The sequence below is a fragment of the Mauremys mutica genome, chromosome 12, assembly GCF_020497125.1.
Source record: "Mauremys mutica isolate MM-2020 ecotype Southern chromosome 12, ASM2049712v1, whole genome shotgun sequence".
NCBI lineage: Eukaryota > Metazoa > Chordata > Testudines > Geoemydidae > Mauremys > Mauremys mutica.
In genome coordinates, this window is record NC_059083.1 from 48701686 (window position 1) to 48724875 (window position 23190).

The following is a 23190-nucleotide window of genomic DNA, read 5'->3' on the forward strand; positions in this document are numbered from 1 at the left end:
AGAGTGAGATTATATCTACACTACAAGCCAGGCGAGTGATTCCTAGCTTGGGTCCATGTCCTTGAGATGCCTCGATGAGAGCTAGCAGAAGAATAAATACTGTATAGTTATGGTAGCATGGGCAGCCATCCTGAGTAGATGACCCTGAGGTTCAGACAAGACACGTGGCATGACTAAGCTATGGTTCTGCCCATGCTACTGCAGCTGCACTGTGATTTATACTCATACATCTAGCCCTAGCTTGTAGTGTAGTTGTAGCCTAAAAGAGTTTGGCTTGTTTAGCCAAAAAACAAACAAAAAAATGCTGGCTGAGAGGGGATGTGGTCACTCTCTATAAATACACCAGGGGATAAACACCAGGGAGGGAGAAGAGCTAAAGGACAATGCTAGCACAGGAACTAATGAGGCTAAGCTGGCCATGAGTAAATTTAGGCTGGAGATGAGAAACAGGTTTGTCCCCAGCAGACAAGGGAGGGTCTGGGACAGCCTCCCAATAGGAGCAGCTGGGGACAAACAACCCAACTAGTATTAGCATGGGGCTGGATCAGTTTTTGATGGGGATAGTATGATGGGGTTGCCAGTAAAATCAGGTGATTGGATCCAATTATCCAGAAGGCCCTTCCAGTTGTATGTTCTTATAACAAACAGCAGGCTCACAACTTGCATAGGAAATTAAACTTTGAAGCCATCAGCACAGCCTGATACCTCTTCCCAGGGAAACACAACATGGACACACATTGTGCCTTGAGTGCCAGCTCTCCTGTGATGATTCCACACCCAGTTGTGTGCACAGATGTCCTGCTACTTGCTTGCAGATGGATTTATGGACCTGATACCTGCTGCACTTGTGTCTCTGTGTAATGATGGGCTAGGAGCATCCCTCTGTTACTGCTACAGTTTATCATTTACTTCTGTACCTTTACATCTGTGCTGTGTGTGTCAACGGCAGTCAGGAGACTTGAATTCTAGTCCTGTCTTTGCCACTGACCTGCTGTGTGACCTTGGACCCATCACTTCCCCTTTCTGTGTCTCTGTTTCCCCTTCCCTTTTCTCTGCCTTCTCTGCTAGGACTGTGATCTCAGTTAAGGAGGGTCTGTGCTTTACTATGTGTAGGTACAGTGTAGGTACAAATGTTGGCAAGCCACGTTGTCCCTGCACTGAACCATACATTAGCACAGTATAGTATGCACTTTCTGCTATGCTAGCTTAGTCACACAAGACAATGGCCCGGTGAGGGAAACCAGCCTTAACCAATCAGAATGAAGTAAACAGGTGTATCAATCATATAGTAATAAGTAACCTGTGTGATGTCAATCATGTAATACTGAGTAACCAGTCTGTAAGAAAGAGAATAAAAGCAGCGGTCCGGGACTATCCTGGGACGCCTCACTGCAGCTTTGTCTCGTCTCTGTTTCCCGATACAACATCTGGTGACCCCGACGTGATCCAGACACAGGACCCCCGACTCATCGGCTGGCTTAGCCTTGGTGCACCACAGCGCAACGCGCTCCCTCGTGAGTATGGGGGGGGATTTATCCATTGAGCAAAAAGATCATGCAAAAGAGTTATTGAAGCTTATCAAACAGGACGGGTGTACTGCAGTATCGTTACGGCACTTGGAGGAATTGCTCCGAGTGATTGAGTATAAGTGCCCATGGTACTCGAACCAAGGCTCCCTAGATCACTCCGATTGGATAAAGATCGGAGAGGCATTGTTTAGGGAACCTCGAGCCGAGATCCAACATATTCTGTTGTGGCAGCACTGTTCAGCTGCGGTGGGGAGATTACGAAAAGAGGCGTCCCCCTCCGCACCTCCCTTGCTCTCGGTAGAGGCACCTCCCGCCTATCCCCGAGTGCTCCCACCAGCCCCTTTTTTAGCACCAAAAACTTCTACACCAGTGGTGGACACCCTGGGGCAGAAGTCCCTTCATCAGGGTGCTGTCTGTGCCGCCCTTGCGGCGGCGCGGGCGAGCGGGCAGGACCCCTTATTGGAAGAATGGGAGGGAGAAATCCCTTTGATGTTTCCCCTGTCTTATGACCCTCCCAATGAGGCAGGTGAGGTGGTAGCTCGGCACTCCACCCTCCCGTATTCAATTCTTCGGGAGCTTAACAAAGCGGTACGTGAGTCTGGGCTGCGTTCCACTTATGTGCAGGGTATGATAGAAGGGATCGCTAATAGTTATACTATGATCCCGGAGGACTGGAAACATCTATTTCGTATGATCCTTTCCCCTGCACAGTACGTGGTATGGGATAATGAGTTTAGGTTGGCAGCCCTAGCACTCGGTAACGCGCAGAATACTGCTGAGCAAATATATGGGACAGGAGCTTTTGCCACCATGGAGCAACAATCTATATTGCCCATGGAATCTTTTCACCGCACGGCAATGTGCATTCAGAGAGCCTTTCGGCGCGTTCCAGCCTCTGGCAAGCCCCTTCGATCATTCACAAATGTTAAACAACAAGCTACTGAACCTTATCATCATTTCGTTGATCGCCTCAAGGAGGCTGTTCAACGCCAAATTGACAATCCGGACGCTCAGACGGAACTCCTTTTACGCTTAGCGTATGAGCAGTCCAATGCTGACTGTCGGAAAATTCTCCAAACTGTCATTCACCGCCCTAATTACACACTCGCTGACATGTTGCAGGCATGTGCCGAAGTGGGCACTCAGACCCACGCTATGGCACTGTTGGTGGGAGCAATCCGTCAAGGTAACAAACCTACAGGTAACTGCTTTAACTGCCAGCGACCTGGACACTTCAAAAAGGAGTGTCGGGCCCCAGGAGGTGGTGCTCATAAGGGCGGAACTAACACCACCGGGGGCCGTCCTTCTAAAAAGTGCCCAAAATGTAATAAAGGATATCATTGGGCTAATCAATGTCACTCCTCAACCCCAGATAATTCGGGAAACTTTCGACCGGGCCCCCCTTCAGCCCCGGTTTAAAGGAGGGAGCCCTGCCTGCCATGGCCGCTCAACCGGCCACAAAAGGCAGTGCTGGTTTGGATCTTATTAATGCAGTAGATATGCAATCCCCTCTCCCTGGTGACGTACTCCTCATGCCTACGCAGCTTTCTGGTCCGCTTCCCCCAGACACATTTGGGTTAATTTTGCCTCGCTCATCTGCCAGTAGTCAGTCTATTATGATTGTGCCTGGAGTTATCGATTCTGATTACACTGGCATTATCTATGTTCAAATTTGGAGTCACCTTCCCCTCAAATTAAAGGCGGGGGACTCTTGGGCTCAACTGCTAATCTTACCTTACACAGCGCCGGCCGGACCCAGCCAAGCGAGTCGTGCCGGCGGATTTGGTTCTACTCGCGTTAATCTGGAGCAAGGTCTCCTTTTTCATCCACAGATTGCTGCAGTATTACAACACATCCGAACCCACAAACCGACCCGTAAGTATATCATCAACGGTAAGGAGCTCTATGGGTTGCTAGACACTGGAGCGGATGTTTCAGTAGTTGCACAAAAGCATTGGGACCCTTCCTGGCCTTCCGAAGTTTCCCCCTCTGTTTGGGGAGTGGGAGGCCCGCAATCTTCTCGACAAAGCACCAATTGGCTCTCAGTATGGGATAGTGAAGAGGGGCGAGAGGTTGCAAAAATTCGTCCGTGCATTTTGCCAATTGACATTAATCTCTGGGGGCGAGACCTATTGTCTCAGCTGGGAGCCTCCCTAGTGGTGCCATGACACGTCAGTGCTTTTCACACACTGCCCTCCCACTGGAATGGAAAACCCACGTCCCAGTGTGGGTTGAGCAATGGCCACTCCCTCAGGAAAAATTAATAGCCCTTAATGAATTAGTTCAGGAACAGTTAACCGAGGGACATATTGAACCTACTACTAGCCCATATAATACTCCGATCTTTGTTATTAAGAAAAAATCTGGACGCTGGCGATTATTACATGATCTCCGAGCTATAAACAAAATTATGGAACCTATGGGAGCCCTTCAATGTGGGACCCCAAATCCGAATGTTATACCACACGATTATCAGTTAGCAATAATCGATCTTAAGGATTGTTTTTTCTCTATCCCTCTCCTCCCCCGTGATCGAAAGTACTTTGCCTTTACTATCCCTGTTTTGAATAATAGTCAGCCAACAGAACGCTACCATTGGAAGGTTCTTCCCCAGGGTATGCTAAACAGCCCCACCCTCTGTCAGTATTATGTGAATCAGTCTCTCTTACCCTTTCGCAAACGGTACCCTATGCTTAAGGTTTACCATTATATGGATGATATCCTCATAGCAGGACCAGAACTCCCTCCTTCATGGCAAACTGACCTGCAAAATATGCTCCAGGAATACGGCCTTCAAATAGCCCCAGAAAAGGTACAATGTATAGAACCTTTCCTTTATCTGGGCCACAAAATGATGGCCGCTTATTCCATTCCGATTATCCCGCAAATTGCCTTGAAAACCATACTAAACAAAAACAAAAAGGAGGAGTGCCCCTATCCTTGCCAGATAAGGAAGAATGGCTGGCTCGTGTCTTGTTTACTCTGAATCATTTGAATTTAACTTTGTTTAATAATCAGTTTTTATCTAGAGCCCAGCGCCATTATAGACAGACCGAGCCCCTTCTGGCGCCGAAGGTGATATATCGCAAGCTGCCAGGACCAGAGTGGAGCCTGCCCGTGCCGCTCATTACCTGGGGCCGGGGCTACGCAGCAGTGTCAACTGAAACCGGCCCTGTGTGGGTTCCCGCTCGCTTTGTGAAGCCGTGGAGAGATGGCCTGGCATCAGGGGCTAAAGAATCCCATTCCGGACTTCAGTCTAACCCTGACGGATAGGGTGGACAAGATTGACAAGGCCCGAAAGCGTGGCACACCTAACACTGCCATAACTTGGGGGCAGGTCAAAGCTTTATCACGGCAGGCTGAACATGTATTAGAGCAAACTAAGGCGGATAAGACTACAGAAAACTACTTTCTTGCGCTAATAGCCAGCTTAAATGCTAATTCTCTTTGCTGGGTTATGTATATTTGGGTGACCGTTCTGTGTTTGCCGCAAGGTGTTGCAGCCCCTCTCCCTTCCACCAATGTGTGGGAGACATTTATTCACACCTTGAATCAGACATCCTTTTGCCTCTCCCAGCAAGTTACGGTGGGAGAGATTTTAGGTACCTGTCTGATTCCTGTATGCCATAATCCTAATGATGTTGAAAATGCTACTTGGTTTTATTCTAGTCTGGGGCCAAATTCCACTATTCATGGCTTGGGTTATGCTGGCTATCATAATTGGGGACCCCAAACACCTCGTAGACCTAGGAATGCGCTTGCCCTTCGAACCCCATATGCAGCCACTAAGGCTTTAAATGCGACATCTACCGCTATAGCCCTCCTTAATGATGAGCAGGAAGACATCCGTCATGGGGTGTTGCAAAATCGAGCGGCTATAGATTATTTACTTATGCTGCATCATTATGGATGTGAAAAGGTTAATGATATGTGTTGCTTTAATATTTCTGATCATCATCATTCAGTTGAAAATCAACTCAAGATAATTAAAAATTTAACAGATCAAATCAGATACAATCCAGACCCCTTCTCGGGTTGGTGGGATTGGCTCTCCTCATGGCTTCCTAACACTGGGTGGTTGCATCAGCTTGTCACCTTTGGGGGACTCACTGTACTATTACTCGTGCTGTTTTGCTGTGGCATTCAGTGCGTCCCCTCATTTGTTTCTCTCTTCATTAAGGGCTGTCCATGGACTAGCCCGGAGCCCCCCCGAAAGTATTAGTCATAGTTAACATAATAAAAGAGAGGGAGATGTAGGTACAGTGTAGGTACAAATGTTGGCAAGCCACGTTGTCCCTGCACTGAACCATACATTAGCACAGTATAGTATGCACTTTCTGCTATGCTAGCTTAGTCACACAAGACAATGGCCCGGTGAGGGAAACCAGCCTTAACCAATCAGAATGAAGTAAACAGGTGTATCAATCATATAGTAATAAGTAACCTGTGTGATGTCAATCATGTAATACTGAGTAACCAGTCTGTAAGAAAGAGAATAAAAGCAGCGGTCCGGGACTATCCTGGGACGCCTCACTGCAGCTTTGTCTCGTCTCTGTTTCCCGATACAACAACTATGTGTATGTTCTGTGCACCTGTTTACAGCACTGATGTTTAGTTGGCATTAGTGTGGGACAGAGGATATGGGGCTAAAGTAGAAGATCTGGGTTCAATCCCATTGACCTCCTCTATATTCTTGGGCAGGGTCAAAACAGACAGGCTTTAGGTGGCTGGTTTGACTCTGAGTTAGAGGTGCTAGTGTGTACAAAACACAGTCTGCAGGCATTGCTCATTTTTTACCTGCCTCTAACTATTCCTTTGAAACAGAAATAAACATAGCAAAGAATCCTGTGGCACCTTATAGACTAACAGACGTTTTGCAGCATGAGCATTCGTGGGTGAATGCCCACTTCGTCGGATGCAAGAGTGGAAATTTCCAGGGGCAGGTAAATATAAGCAAGCAAGAAGCAAGCTAGAGATAACGAGGTTAGATCAATCAGGGAAGATGAGGCCCTGTTCTAGCAGTTGAGGTGTGAAAACCAAGGGAGGAGAAACTGGTTCTGTAGTTGGCAAGCCATTCACAGTCTTTGTTTAATCCTAAACTGATGGTGTCAAATTTGCAAATGAACTGAAGCTCAGCAGTTTCTCTTAGAAGTCTGGTCCTAAAGTTTTTTTGCTGGAGGATGGCCACCTTAAGATCTGCTATTGTGTGACCTGGGAGGTTGCAGTGTTCTCCTACAGGTTTTTGTATATTGCCATTCCTAATATCTGATTTGTGTCCATTTATCCTTTTCCTTAGAGACTGTCCAGTTTGGCCGATGTACATAGCAGAAGGGCATTGCTGGCATATGATGGCATATATTACATTGGTGGATGTGCAGGTGAATGAACCGGTGATGGTGTGGCTGATCTGGTTAGGTCCTGTGATGGTGTTGCTGGTGTAGATATGTGGGCAGAGTTGGCATCGAGGTTTGTTGCATGGATTGGTTCCTGAGCTAGAGTTACACATGGTTGCAATAGAACAAAAGGGTTTGAAATTGATTTATTATTTAAAGGTATTAATGTTTCCCACCTTTGCTTAAAGCTTAGTTTCCAAATAGAGGTGGTCGGAAATTTTCCGTCCACTTATTTTTCAAATATGGGATTTTCAATTCATCAGAAAATGTCCAGGGAAAACGTCTGCTATTCTTGAAAAAAATCTCCTCCCCCTTTTTTTTTTCCCAACTGAAATCTCCAATTTTATTTTGTTTAGAACTTAATATTTTCAATTTTCATCAGCTTTTAGTTGAAAATAAATTTGTTTTTGATTGCCAAATCCTGAATTTTTTTCTGATTTTGGGTTTCTGATGCAAAGTCAAAATTTTGCACTTTTTCTTTCTAGATGTATGACTAAAGTGATAGCTAAAGCCTTAAGGAGTTCAAATTATGATTTAAATTTAAGGCCTTACATTTGCTCTGCATATTAATCCCCAAGTATATTTCATTGAAAAAGTGAATTTACTGTGCTGGTCACTGTGGATTGTCCCCCATAGTGGGATGTGTTCGATCCTCCAGCACCAGGGTTCTTTGGTCATTATTTCTCTATCTCTATCATCCTTACCACTGTAATATATAGAAGAGAAAGACACTGCTATGTAAGAGCCCTTTCACCCCTCATTTATAGGTGCTGGAACTATGGGTGGTGGGGGTACTGCATCATCCCCTGGCTTGAAGTAGTAATAACACCCCAAATACATGATTTCCGCCTTCAGTACTCCCCTATGAAAATTGTTCAGCACCTCTGCCTCTCACCCTGAGAATGAACTGACTGAACGAGATTCAAACCTGTTGCTCACTGTAGCTGATTTTGAGCTTCACAGACACTAGAGGACTGATGCTGTAGAAGGCTGTCTATCCATGTCTATTTCCTAAGGGCTTTCAGGGACTCACTCCCTGAAGCCCAGCACAGCTCAGAAGCTGAGGCCCAGAGGCAAAAATTAATAAACTAATACATTTCAAGCCAAAAGGTGCCATTATGATCGCCTTGTCTGACTCTTCATGGCACAGGACCTAGGATCTCCCCCAGGATAACTTGACTCCAGCCCATCTTCTAATCTGTGAGCCAGGATTACAAAGGGATTTAGGCACCTAAAGATGGAGACAGGCATCTAAAGGGATTTATCAAAGCTCCTAAGTGAGCTAGATGGCTAAGTCCCAAGGACATTCAATGGGAGTTAGATGCCTAACCTGCTTATCAGAGTTGGAAGGGACCTCAGGAGGTCATCTAGTCCAACCCCCTGCTCAAAGCAGGACCAAACCCAACTAAATCATCCCAGCCAGGGCTTTGTCAAGCCTGACGTTAAAAACCTCTGAGGAAGGAGACTCCACCACCTCCCTAGTGCTTCACCACCCTTCTAGTGAAAAAGTTTTTCCTAATATCCAACCTAAAGCTCCCCCACTGCAACTTGAGACCAGTATGCCTTATTCTGTCATCTGGTACCACTGAGAACAGTCTAGATCCATCTTCTATGGAACCCCCTTTCAGGTAGTTGAAAGCAGCTATCAAATCCCCCCTCATTCTTCTCTTCTGCAGACTAAATAATCCCAGTTTCCTCAGCCTCTCCTCATAAGTCATGTGTTCCAGCCCCCTAATCATTTTTGTTGCCCTCCACTGGACTCTTTCCAATTTTTCCACATCCTTCTTGTAGTGCGGGGCCCAAAACTGGACACAGTACTCCAGATGAGGCCTCACCAATGTTGAATAGAGAGGAATGGTCACATCCCTCGATCTGCTGGTAATGCCCCTACTTATACAGTCCAATGCCATTAGCCGTCTTGGCAACAAGGGCTCACTGTTGACTCATATCCAGCTTCTCGTCCACTGTTATCACTTGGTCCTTTTCTGCAGAACTGCTTCTAAGACATTCGGTCCCTAATCTGTAACAGTGAATGGGATTTTTCCGTCCTAAGTGCAGGACTCTGCACTTGTCCTTGTTGAACCTCATCAGATTTCTTTTGGTCCAGTCCTCTAATTTGTCTAGGTCCCCCTGTATCCTATCCCTACCCTCCAGCATATCTACCACTCCTCCTCCCAGTTTAGTGTTGTCACAGAGTGCGGGGGAGTCAGGGCCCTGTACCCCCGGCTTCCTGCGATTCACCATGACTCTCAGCCAGCCAGTAAAGCAGAAGGTTTATTTAGATGACAAGAACACAGGTTTTGCAGGAACAGATAACAGGATCCTCCCCAGTTAGGTCCATCTTGGGGTCCCAGGAGCACCACAGCCCCCTTTGGGGGGGTCAGAGACCTGTCTCTGCTTCCCTCCATTCCCCAGCCATCTCCTGGAAACCCTTCTCACTCTCCAGCCTTTTGTTCAGCTTCCCGAGCAGAGGTGTCACCTGGCCTCTCTCCCTTCCTGGGTTCTCACACATGCTTAGGTATCCTCTCTACAGCCAGTCTCCCATCCCCCAGTGCAGATCGTCCTCCCTCAGCATTCACAGACCACAGTAAGGACAGCCCCAGTTCGTCACAAGTGGCATCTGCAAACTTGCTGAGAATGCAATCCATGCCATACTCCAGATCATTAATGAAAATATTGAACAAAACCGGACCTGGGACTGACCCTTGGGGCACTTCTCCTGATAAAGGCTGCTAACTAGACATGGAGCCATTGATCACTGCCCATTGAGCCCAATGATCTAGCCAGCTTTCTATCCACCTTATAGTCCAATCATCCAGCCCATACTTCTTTAACTTGCTGTCAAGAATACTGTGGGAAGATAAATCCCGTCTATGTGCCTAAAGCCCTTTGTAATAGTAGCCCTGCATCTACCTTGATAACTTCCAAGGTCTACACTTCTTTTGAATTTCAGACAGATGAAGGATGGAATTTGCAAAGGAACCTAAGGGAGTAAGGCATGTACATCTTGGGCACCTAACTCCCTTAGACTCCCTTGAGAATCCCAGCCTCAAATGTTAACAAGTACAGCCACGCAACAGGAGTTAGATGTGATCAAGACACTAGAGCTCCTGTGATCTAATTCCAGATAGTCAACTGAGGTCCTGCACACTCTGTGCCTCAGTTTCTCCAACTGTATCCTAGGAGTTAATTACTGAGCACGGATAGGTAATTTGCAATGAATCATTTATTTAGACCTGACCCACAATTTATTTTCTCCATGTTGATACTTACAGACTGTGATCAAGTCATCCCTGTATGTTCTCTTTGTTAAGCTAGCTGTTAATTAGTGAATTTATTTTTATGGAAAATTGGGTTTTCACTTAAACAGTTTTTTTTCCCTCATAATCTGTCTGCTTTCCTGGAAAAAAATATCATCCTTGGAAAGAAAGAAATGTTTTGTTTTCAGCTTCAAATTTCCAGTTTTCAGGTGTTTATTTAATTTAATTAATTTATTTATTTTTGACTGCCAAAATCTGTTGGTTTATGGTAAAAATTCACAATTTTCCAGAGAGGAAAAAAAATTCTGGCCAGCAGCAGCAGTTTTCATTAACTTGACACTAAAAGTCTAAAAGAGTTCAGATTGTCATTTCACATTTATGTTCTTAAATTTCCCCTGTATATTAATCCCTCCAAAATATGTAACTGAAATAGCAAACTTACTGTGCTGGTCTATGTGGAATTTGTCTCAGCTTCGATTCTCAGGCATCGGAATTGTTTGGGCATTATCTATCTATCTATCTATCTATCTATCTATCTATCTAATCACTGTGTTATACAGAAGCCATTGCCATGTCCCTTCGCTAGATGTCTTGAGTTGCCAGGTCTCTCTACTGTTCCTAGCAGACAGGGATCTACTCCACAGATGAGGGCTCCCTGCTCCCCTCTTAGGGTAGCAATGGCTGAGTGATTATGGACTAAATAGTATCAGGGACTGAAAGCCTCTCCCAGCTCTAGAGCTGATCCTGGCTTGTGCAAGCTTCAGAGATGGTCACAGCCCAGGATGTACTGGACCAGGGGCTAAATAGCTGAATCAAGTTTCCAGGGCTGTGACCCCAGCTCTGATCTCACCTCTGAGCAAACTGCCCTGACAACCTGTCCTAGCTGAGCCTAACCCCCCAGATCTCACACAATGGCAGGATCCCTGGAAGGACCCTTGGCTAAAAACAAGGCAGGGCTGAGGCTTAAAGTTTGTGGCTGGGGTTTTCAGAAATAAATATATATTTATAGCACAGACATGTGACCTACAATAGCTAAGAGCCTAGTGGCACCAGAACCTGTCCTGCAATGGCCTGTTCCTTTATTAACTCCACATCATTACCTCTGGGGGAGCTCAGGCAGCCCTGGCTGTTTGTCATTGGTCACTAAGAGGTATGCAGAAGCAAAGATTAAAAAGTACAGGCCTGTTCCTGAGCAGGTGTAAATTGATAAAGTTCCATTGACTTCTGAGTAACCAGGCTATTGACAGCTGGTGGAGATCTGACCTTCGAAACAGGTTCAAATCCATATTCTTTGCCTGTGAAACTGAACTGAAGATGGGGTAAAAGTTACTAACTAATCTGTTCTTTCTTAGAAAGTGAGATGGGCAGAGATGTAAGGGGCAGTTTTCTCAGCTCAGCTAGACACGCACCAATGTAGAGTAGCTCCATTGACATCACCAGTTTAATGCTGATGAGGTTCTGGTCCCAAGACTTTGGGCTAAACTCAGTGGTGACATAAACACTGGTGTAAGTTACTTGTCTGTCACTGTATTATAGATAAGTTTGGAAGGATTAGATTTTTATTGGTAAATGCCAATAAACTTGGATTGCACTGTGCACACACAAACCGACCAAAAATATTTCCATTGATAATAATCAAAATGTACAGACAGGCACAGTAAGAAAAATGTGGCTTGAGAATTTATTAGAGTTTGATGTAAGGCTATTTATTTTGTATATTTTGACATATGATGTTGATAATTTGTGTTGTAATGGTTATAAAGATTCACTTTGTTGAATCTCAACTTCTACTGTCATTAAAGAACTATTGTCTGACCTTCCTTCTCCCCCAATTTCCTACAAATGTGAAAATTTAAATTGGTAAAAATTGAAAAATAAATGCTTAAAAAACATATTTTTGTGCAACTGTTAAAAATTAAATAGATAAAAATTGAAAAAATAAACACTGAAAAATAAACTTTGATATCCGCTTTTGAAATTATAAAAGAATAAAAATCAGCTTTGCCCAAGCCTAGTTATAACCTTGGTGTAAGTGGGCAAGCCCCATTACATGTGCTGATCTGACATTCATACCCCACCCAGGGTAAATCTAGTCACATCCAAGATGAGAAGGCTCAGGCCTAGTCCTTCACCTAACAACAATATCATTTTGTCATAAAGACAGATTTCTATTTGATTGTGACAGTCAGCGAAGCAAAATCTGCTGAAGAAAGGGAGAAAGATTTGGGCAACGTATCCAGAATAAGAAATCAACCTGAGGGAAATGGCCATGGATTTGGGAATGGTGACGGAGAGGGAGCTTAGGTCCAGAATCACTCCTGGGCAAGAAAATGGGAGGGTGGTGTTATGCAATGAGACTCTCAAACACAGGAACAAACATAAGTGCAAGAGTAAGAAAAGCCAAAGAGGAGTTTGAAGAACGGCTAGCCAAAAACTCCAAAGGTAATAACAAAATGTTTTTCAAGTACATCAGAAGTAGGAAGCCTGCTAAACAACCAGTGGGGCCCCTTGATGATCGAAATACAAATGGAGCACTTAAAGATGATAAAGTCATTGCAGAGAAACTAAATGGATTCTTTGCTTCAGTCTTCACGGCTGAGGATGTAAGGAAGATTCCCAAACCTGAGCTGGCTTTTGTAGGTGACAAATCTGAGGAACTGTCACAGATTGAAGTGTCACTAGAGGAGGTTTTGGAATTAATTGATAAACTCAACATTAACAAGTCACTGGGACCAGATGGCATTCACCCAAGAGTTCTGAAAGAACTCAAATGTGAAGTTGCGGAACTATTAACTAAGGTTTGTAACCTGTCCTTTAAATCAGCTTCAGTACCCAATGACTGGAAGTTAGCTAATGTAACGCCAATATTTAAAAAGGGCTCTAGGGGTGACCCCGGCAATTACAGATCGGTAAGTCTAACATCGTTACCGGGCAAATTAGTCGAAACAATAGTTAAGTTTAAAATTGTCAGACACATAGAAAAACATAAACTGTTGAGCAATAGTCAGCATGGTTTCTGTAAAGGGAAATCGTGTCCTACTAATCTATTAGTGTTCTTTGAAGGGGTCAACAAACATGTGGACAAGGGGGATCTGGTGGACATAGTGTACCTAGATTTCCAGAAAGCCTTTGACAAGGTCCCTCACCAAAGGCTCTTATGTAAATTAAGCTGTCATGGAATAAGAGGGAAGGTTCTTTCATGGATTGAGAACTGGTTAAAGGACAGGGAACAAAGGGTAGGAATTAATGGTAAATTCTCAGAATGGAGAGGGGTAACTAGTGGTGTTCCCCAAGGGTCAGTCCTAGGACCAATCCTATTCAATTTATTCATAAATGATCTGGAGAAAGGGGTAAACAGTGAGGTGGCAAAGTTTGCAGATGATGCTAAACTACTCAAGATAGTTAAGACCAAAGCAGATTGTGAAGAACTTCAAAAAGATCTCACAAAACTAAGTGATTGGGCAACAAAATGGCAAATGAAATTTAATGTGGATAAATGTAAAGTAATGCACATTGGAAAAAATAACCCCAACTATACATACAATATGATGGGGGCTAATTTAGCTACGAGTCAGGAAAAAGATCTTGGAGTCACCATGGATAGTTCTCTGAAGATGTCCACGCAGTGTGCAGAGGCTGTCAAAAAAGCAAACAGGATGTTAGGAATCATTAAAAAGGGGATAGAGAATAAGACTGAGACTATATTATTGCCCTTATATAAATCCATGGTACGCCCGCTTCTCGAATACTGTGTACAGAAATGGTTATTTACTTATTCCCATAATACAAGAACTAGAGGTCACCAAATGAAATTAATAGGCAGCAGGTTTAAAACAAATAAAAGGAAGTTCTTCTTCACGCAGCGCACAGTCAACTTGGGGAACTCTTTACCTGAGGAGGTTGTGAAGGCTAGGACTATAACTATGTTTAAAAGGGAACTGGATAAATTCATGGTGGCTAAGTCCATAAATGGCTATTAGCTAGGATGGGTAAGAATGGTGTCCCTAGCCTCTGTTCGTCAGAGGATGGAGATGGATGGCAGGAGAAAGATCACTTGATCATTGCCTGTTAGGTTCACTCCCTCTGGGGCACCTGGCATTGGCCACTGTCGGTAGACAGATACTGGGCTAGATGGACCACGTCGTCCAGGTATGCGGCGGCGTAGTCCTGATGGGGCTGGAGGAGGCAGTCCATCAGCCGCTGAAACGTAGCCGGGGCCCCATGGAGGCCAAAGGGCATTCGGGTGAACTGATACAGGCCCATAGGAGTGGCGAAGGTGGTCTTCTCCCTGCAGGCCAGTTCGAGGGGGATCTGCCAATTCCCCTTGCTCAGATCAAGAGTAGTGATGTACCGGGCCTCTCCCAACCGGCCGAGCAACTCATCTACTCAGGGCATTGGTTATCCATCGAATTTTGAGATAGCATTGATGCACCTGAAGTCGATGCAGAACCGTCTGCTGCCATCCGGTTTGGGTATTAGGACAATTGGACTGCGCCATTCACTCTGGGCTGGTTTGATGACCCCTAAGTCCAACATGGCTCGTACCTCTTCCTCGACGATCGGCCGCATGTGGTAGAGCAAAGGCCTGGCTGCACCTTGGACCACCACGCCTGGCTCTGTCTGGATGGTGTGCTGGACAAGAGTGGTGCACCCCGGGTGGGTTGTGAAGGTGCGGGGGAATGCCAGTAGCAGAGACTGGGTCTGTTTGAGTTGTTCCATCGTCAGTGTCGGTCCGAGATGGCGGCCTTCAGGGTCCACTGGTTCTGTCACCTGAGGCCCCAGCTCGGGATCCAGCGGGTAGGGGTTAATTTACAGCCCCTCCCACTCTCGCCATGGTTTCAGAAGTTTCACGTGGTAGCGTTGTTTCTTTTTATACCAATCGGGCTGGTAGATCGCATACATGACAGGCCCAACCTGCCGGATCACCTCGTACGGACCTTGCCACCGGGCCAGGATCTTTGATTCGCTAGACAGGAGGAGGAGCAGAAACCGGTCCCCAGGTTGGAAATTGCGAGTCTGTGCCCCGAGATTGTAGGCCTGCGCCTGAGACTCCTGGGCGTCTTTCAAATTCTCACGGGCCAGGGCCCCCGCCTGTGCCAGGCACTCCTGAAGCTGCAGTATGTATTTCAAGAGGCCCTGGGCAGGGGACGGGGCTTGCTCTCATGTCTCTTGCATCAGGTCCAGGAGGCCTCGGGGTCGTCGGCCATATAGTAACTCAAACGGGGAGAATTTCGTGGAAGACTGCGGGACCTCCCGGATTGCCAGGAGCAGTGGTGGCAGTAACTGGTCCCAGCGTCGGAGGTTGTCTGGGGGAAACTTCCGTAGCATGCTCTTAATGGTCCAATTAAAGCATTCGACCAGCCTGTCGGTCTGAGGATGGTAAACAGACATACACAGCTGCTTAATCCCCAAGATTTCACACACCTGCTGTAACAGCTGAGCGGTGAGGTTGGTGCCCTGGTCAGTAAGAATTTCTCGGGGCAAACCGACACGGGCAAAGTTTTTCACGAGCTCGCCGGCGATGCTACGGGCCGTGATAGTCCGGAGGGGTATGGCCTCGGGAAATCGGGTAGCGTAGTCCAGCAGGACCAGAATATACTGGAAGCCGGACGTGCTTTTGGGGAGTGGGCCCACCAGGTCCATAGCCACCTGCTCGAAGGGGGTCTCGATTAACGGCATGGGAACCAAAGGCGCCTTAGGGGTCTGGGCCGGCGCAGCCAACTGGCAGTCGGGGCAGGACCGGCAGTAAGTCTGTACCTCCTGATGTACGCCGGGCCAAAAGAAGTGCGTTAGAATCCGGGACGTCTTCTCATGGCCGAGGTGTCCAGCCGCCGGGGCGTCATGGGCTAGCTTCATGATGGCTCGTCGATGACACTGAGGAACGAGGAGCTGGGTCTGAAGTTCCCCTGTCCAGGGGTCCTTCTCGACCCGGTACAAGCGCTCCTCGAAGTGGGGTCAGTGGGTGGCCTGGTGAGAATCTATGACGGCGCCGTCGACAACGGCCACCTGTTCATAAGCCCGCTTGAGACTGGGGTCCGCCCACTGGTCGCGGCAGAAGTCCGTCTGAAGCGGGGGGCCCTCCAGTGTCTCTGAGGGGGAGTCCCCTGACTCGTCCAGCTGCTCGGGGGGTCGGACCTTTCTTCCTGGCCTGCTCCAGCCTCCAGGGGTTCTCCCCCTCTGGCCGGAGTGATCCTCGGGCATTCCCCAGGGCGGCAGCGGAGGACTTCCGAAAACTCGGGCCAGTCACGGCCCAGGATTACCGGGTATGCCAGGCGTGGAGCAAGGCCCACTACCATCAGTCGGGTGACTCCTTCTACCGTTAGCTGGGCCTGAGCACTGGGGTACGGCCGAATATCCCCGTGGATGCACTGCAGCCTGATCGTCCCCAGGTGGGGGTCAGCCTGGGGCCCCAAGCCCTGGAGGAACAGCGTCTGACCGCAGCCGGAGTCGACGATAGCCACCGTTGGGGACCCCTCCAGGGCCACGGGCACCATGATTTTAGCAGCAAGGGGGTCCACCAACCATCGGCTCCTCGGGGTATGGGTGCACGGGTGGGTGCAGCGGATCCTCGGGGTTGGTGGTCATGGTCCGGCTCGACTCTTCCTTGGGGTAGCGGGAGCGGGCTAGGCTCGGCCAGTCCTCCTCTGGGTAGCGGGAGCGGGGTAGGCTCGGCCAGTCCCCCTCGGAGTAGCAGGTGAGGGGGAGGCTGGGTCGGCTGCTGCCTTCTGCGGCCTCCCCAGCGGGAGCTTGGTCATGGACGTCCGGCCTCGCTGACCGCCGGGGCCTCACTGAGCCCGGAGGGCCCGCCTTTGTACTTCCAGGTTGGGGCTTGACCCTTTCCGGGGCGGGCCCAGAACCCCGTGACTCCGCCCAGTCTGGCCTCCTGCTGGGCTCTTCGCCCTCTGGGGCCCCTGTGGTCCAGGCCGCCTCACTACATGGACCTTTGGTCTGACTTATGTTCTTATATAAGAAGACATCACCGATATTCAGGTGGGCCATTCATACCAACAGAAGCTGAAGATCAGCTACAGAAAAAACTATGCCACCCTGAATTCCTCCCAAGTTCTGTTAGCTAAAGATCACATCTCTGTGCTATAAATACATATTTATTCTTGCAACCCACTTGGGACACCCCCTAGGCCTCAGTCCTACCTGTTTTTTAGCCACGGTCCTTCCAGGGATGCTGCCATCAGGTGAGGTCCAGGACAGGCGCTGTTTCCCCTCTTTGGAGTTAGGGCCAACTAGGGCAGGTTGTCAGGATGGTTTGTGAAAATCCTCCAGCTCCTCAAACTCTCCTGCTCTAATTTGGACTTCACTGAAACTGCAGCTCTTGCCTGTAGTGTGTCCTTAGCCTTCACTTGTTTTGTTTTAATAATTGTTTCATATGGTTAGATCTTCAAAACAGTTCTGCGAATCCCCTCTGAGCAGGGCCAGCATAAAGCCTTCTCCACTTGCCTCCCTCACCTCACTGTAGTCTCTGTGTTTGTTTCCACTGGCATCTTTCCCTACATTAAACCCACCTCCAGCTCAACATCAGGTCTGGATCTCCTGGGGGCTGTTCTCTACTCCATGGCACCACCAATGATGATTCAAGTCATCTATAGGCTGAGGAACAAGGAGATCAGAGCTGCCCTTTGGAAAATGATTGGGTCAAGGCTATTCTCCAAAAAATAAAATGGCCATATTTCTCCCATGATCATTGTCTCATCCTGTGTTTCTTTATAAATATAATCAAATGAAGACATTATTGTTTCCATAAGAACCCAGCGTACAATCTGTTTATGCACACTGAGGTATTTACACTGGCAAATATTCAAACACCACTGTGGAAGCAGGGAAAGAAAGAGAGGGTTTAAGTGCAGCCATTTAAGTGTCAGAGACAGAGCAACTGTTGAGCTAAGTCTTAGCCTAATATTGTGAGACCTGTAGAAGCAGGGCTCACATCAGAAGTGAATAAGAAACAGCAGAATAGTCAGTGTGACCCAGCCTTGAGATAATGATGTTTTGAGAAGGGAAAGTGAGAAAATACTGGAATAGATAGTAAATAGCCTAAATAAAATGCAGATGTTTTAATTAATGCACGTCACAAAGAGGTATAAATGCTTGTGTGATTTGTTTGTACTTTGGAGAAACTGAGGCAGAGATGCTCTCGGCCAGCTATATTCTTCCCTTGCAATTGCTTGAATAAAGCTGTCTCTGATTTTGTTGCTTCCAATCTGAGAGTGGAGTTTGTTTCTTCCACAATATTTGGTGTCATGAGTCTTGGAGTGTTGCTTGGTGCACATTACGCCCTGACCATGTTTGGCACATCCAGGACGTCTGGCTGGTTGCACCATGGATGCTTTTGCCCTATCTTGCCCACCCTCATCATGGGGTGTCACATGTGAGCAAAGGGGAGATGCTTGCTGCAGTGGGACGTGATTGGTATACCCCAGGTTTTCCTTCTGTGGCCCAGCACTACTGCCAACAATGTTCAATATTCCAGCAACACAATGTTGGTAAGGCTGTTATAACCAGACAAGCAGCCTATTCCCACCCCACAGCCCCTCCATTTGGACTGTTTGTAAATATTCAGATTGATTTTATTCAAATATCTAAATGTTGTAATTATGAATATGTATTACTAATAGTTTTTTTTTCCTTTTCAAGATGAGTTGAGGCATTCCCCTGCAGGAGGGCAGATGCCGAGTTTGTTGTGAAAATTTTGCTCAAAGACTTTTTACCGAGATTTGGTATACCTGTGTGTATCAACAGTGACCATGGCACTCATTTTACTGGACAGATTGTAAAAGAATTATGTGCAGCCTTGCAGATTCAACACAACCTCCACTGCCCTCACCATCCACAATCTCCTGGGACAGTGGAACGTCACAATGGGATTCTGAAAAACAAAATGGCTAAAATTTGTGCAGCGACAAACCTCAAATGGCCAGATGCTTTGCCATTAACATTGATGAGCATAAGGGCCACTCCTCACCAAAAGACTGGTCTTAGCCCACATGAGATTTTGACAGGGTGCCTGATGCGACTTCCAGTAGCTCCCCCACTGGTCCTTGCTCCATTTGATGGATGATATGATGCTTAATTACTGCCAGGCACTAATAAAATGTGTTAAGTCTTTTTACTGACAGGTGAAAGAAGCATTACCCAAGAGCCCTGAACAGCCCTGCCACTCCTTGGAACCAGGAGATTGGGTCTACATAAAGGTCCACCAGTGAAAGACTGCTTGGCTCCACGCTGGAGAGGCCTTTACCAAGTCCTGCTGACTACCAACACTGCTGTGAAGTGCCAAGGACTGACTGCCTGAACCCATGCTTCTTAATGCAAAAAGACCCTTCCACCTCAAGATGATTCTACATCAATTCCTAATCAGCTTGTTTCTACTTCTGGTACTTCTGTTCCTCCTCTTGAATGGCAGGAGAAAAGGACAAGGTGAAGTGCTAGTAACCTCTCCCTTGTCCACTGATGAAATCATTGTGTCATCAGCATTTGCTAAAGAAACCACAGCATGACAGGATGATGTGCTGTAACCTCTCCCCTGTATGATGCTAGACCACGAATATTCCAGGAAAGAAGAAAAAAAATTCTTGCTCCGCCAAACCTGTCGGCCCAGGAGTTCCTGACTATAAAGGACATTGAGAACTGGTCCTGGTGGAAGAGACGGAAAATTGTACACTGGCAAGGAGGAAGTTTTGGAATCTTTTCTTGGGAATGTGGTACTACTTGGTATTTGGGGTTTCTCCCGGGGGCTGCACAGCGTGCTGTTGGCAAGAACCTTGGGAATGTACTGTCCTCCCTAATTGGCTTTCAGATAAGGAATACCAAATGTGCCTTGTTGCCACAACCACTATCCCTGCCATTACCACTACCATTGCCACCCCTGTAATATATCCAGAAATAGACAATACTATCTATTCTGATGAAACCCAATGGCCAAAGCCTTCACATGTTAGTGGTTTATTTAAGAATTGTTTGGAAAAAAATATTTTTTAAGGTTCAGGACATGTCATATGAGCAAACAATTCGATGGAGAACAAATAGCTCAGTACAAATAGAAGGATATGATATTACCACATATAACTCTAGAGAATTTGAATTGAGATAGATGGGTTTTATGAAGGGGTTGAAATGATGGCCATTCCATGGGTTTGTAGTGTATTGGGAGAAAGGGGCCCTTGTTGTTATTTAGTTATCCAGTTAGTAAATAACCAGACTCATACTCAGACAGTATGTTCTTCCACTGGAAAGTTTACCTGTACTGAAATTATCTCAGTAACTAATAATTTTACCTGTACCATCTTACAATATTCTCCTTCTTATGCTATTGATGTTAATGCCTCTCGAAAGTATTTGAAAATAGTTAAACAACAGATGTGGTATAATTCTATCCCCAAAACAGTTATACTAGGACATCGAATAACCATAATTAATGCCACATTAGGGACTGTGAAATCACCCTGCCCCTATCCAGCTTTCAAATCACTTCCGTGTATCCAGATTTCTCCAAGGGGGCTGCTATCCGGCTAACTCAGCAAAGGGTATAGGTCTCTTCTAGAAAGAAAAGAGGCTTAGCTGGACACTTATGGGATGGTGCAAATAGTGCAGCAGCAATTTGGAATATTCTGAAAGGCTAACAACATGATGAGAAATTAGGACAACTACAGGAAGCCGCTGGTCTTATTACTGAAGCACAGCTGACGCAGGTGCAAGCTGGAGTTGGTGAATTACATGTTATTTCTGCCCTTAGTTCGATGACCCAGGAGCTGTTGACAGAGATGGTATTGAAGATCAGTGAGGCAGGAAATTGCAGTGGGATCTAGCATGTTCAGAGATGCAGGATTTCCTGAATGACCAGGTAATGGCCATTCAGAATGATCTTGAGCATTAGCCTTGGCTCACTGCCCTTACTAGTGCTTCAGGAGTACCATCTGATTTGTGGCTATGCACACATACTTGGAAATTTTCAGGATGGAGTTGCAAGTGCTTCTTCCAAGCATATTGGCCGGTAGGAGGGGTGTGGGCTGCTACATACCGAATCCTACCAGGTCCATGGGGAGGATGCATGTGGGACTGGATTATTCACTGTGACGTCTGGGACTTGAACTCTGTGTAATTAGGTCTTTATATCTTTTCTTCTCTGTGTGTATTATATCTTATTATTTTTAATATTTGGTACTAAATTCATCCCCAGTGTCTCTTTTTAGCTACACTGGTTAAACATAAGGATGAATTTGTTCCATTTAGGCTCTGATGCAACAAAATATTTAATTTAAATGGTATTAAATCTTGAAGTCCTTGAGCTATATTGTCCTCTCCATTATACCAGATTTATGCCACTGTAATTCCACTGATTTCAGTGAGGTTACACCACTGAAAAAATGGTACAATGGGATGGACAGTTTTTATGCTGTCTTCAGTCAAGCAAAACTCACAATGGAAGAAATTCTTATCTCAGGGATGAAGCCAAAATAACTCCAATGACTTCAGCTTTACTCTGGTGTTATTGAGATCCCAGTCTGGCCCAACCAAAGTCTTGCTTGATTAAACACTTATAAGTATCACAAAATTTGGCTCTTAGATAGTCTTGTTCAGCAATTTATAACTATAGATCAATACATCAGTTGCATATATTCCAAACCCAGTTGTCTTCTCTCACATACCTTGGAGAAAGGCAAAAATGCTACCCAGAAATACCGACCTGGACAGAATACATGGTGTGAATATTCCTCTCATTCACAACAGGCATTTGACCCCAAAGCATCTCAAAGGTGGTAAGAAAAATAAGCCACCACACTGCTTTGGCCTCACTCTAGGAGAAGGCAGGCCCTGTTCAGATTCTGCAGAGCTGCCACCTTTCCACCAAAGATAGGTAAGAATAAGTTTGGGTGTGTTCTGAAGGCAATATAAATAAAAACTCTCATGTAGGAGAAATGACAGCAGCCCTACACATTCCTCAAATGTCACAGTGATGGATATAGTTCAGACCTCCGTTGATTTTGCAGAATATGTAATTGTTGGGTTAATTTTTCCATAACCAACCTCCCATATTGTTTTTTAATCGTTCCTCGAAGGTTGGACTATTTTTCTTTACCCATTGAGAGGTTACTAATAGCTGAGCAGTTATTAGCAGATCAGAGGTTAATTTTTCATTTCCTTTTGTGTGACCATTTCCACCAGGAAGCCACAGAAAGATCACCAGAAGGTTATTAGATAATAAATATCCAACAATTGGGTCATTTTGTTACAGATTGCTTCCAATACTCTCTAATGACTAGACATGTCCAATGCATCAAATCTCCTCTTTCACCACAATTTCTCAGGGACAGAATACAGGACTGAATGGTCAAAATGATTGACCCAGTTAGACAGTTCCTTTGATAAGAAAATGCTGTCAAATAAAATTGTGGTGAATGTTGCACCTCCATCAACTCATACACATTTAATTTAGTTTTAATTACTCATTATTAAAGCTGGTCAAAAATGAAAATTATATTTTTGTGGGGAATGCCATTGTTTTGTTTTCATTGAAACATCCCATAATTTTGCTTTTGGATTGGGGGGGCGTGGGCAAAAAAATGACACTGGAAACTGAAAAGTGTTTGGTTTTCAATAAACTTCTCTAGTAAAAATGCCAGTTTATAGTAAATATGTTCTAGTTTTGGGAAAAGATTTCTGATTTTGAAAACTTTCCCGCAAAAGTCTGAAAAAATATACAAAAAAGTTTTCCATCTCCAGGTTTTTTATAAAAAACAGAGCCAAAAACTGCTTCCCCCCACCAACAAACAAAAAGCCATAGAAAAACAAGTTCAAAATGATTTTTTTCCATACCACAATTATTTTCAATGACAAGTAATTTTTCTTAAAAAGGCTGTTTTGACAGGAAGATTTTTTGGAGCATCTCCACTAATTATGAATTATCCTCCACATTGTAATTATTAACCACATTGGATGGTTGACAAACTGAGGAATGGAGCTGTGAAGGGACTGAACAAAGTCAGAGGAATGGTT

At 45.7% G+C, this 23190-nt stretch overlaps 1 long non-coding RNA gene across 1 annotated transcript; it reads left to right on the forward strand.

The window, feature by feature from the left end:
• Positions 1-1461: 1461 nt before the first annotated feature.
• LOC123345184 lies at positions 1462-4591 on the forward strand. The gene is made up of 3 exons (XR_006572745.1): positions 1462-1514; positions 3273-3404; positions 4548-4591. It is a non-coding gene; the product is annotated as an uncharacterized LOC123345184 (long non-coding RNA).
• Positions 4592-23190: the final 18599 nt, after the last annotated feature.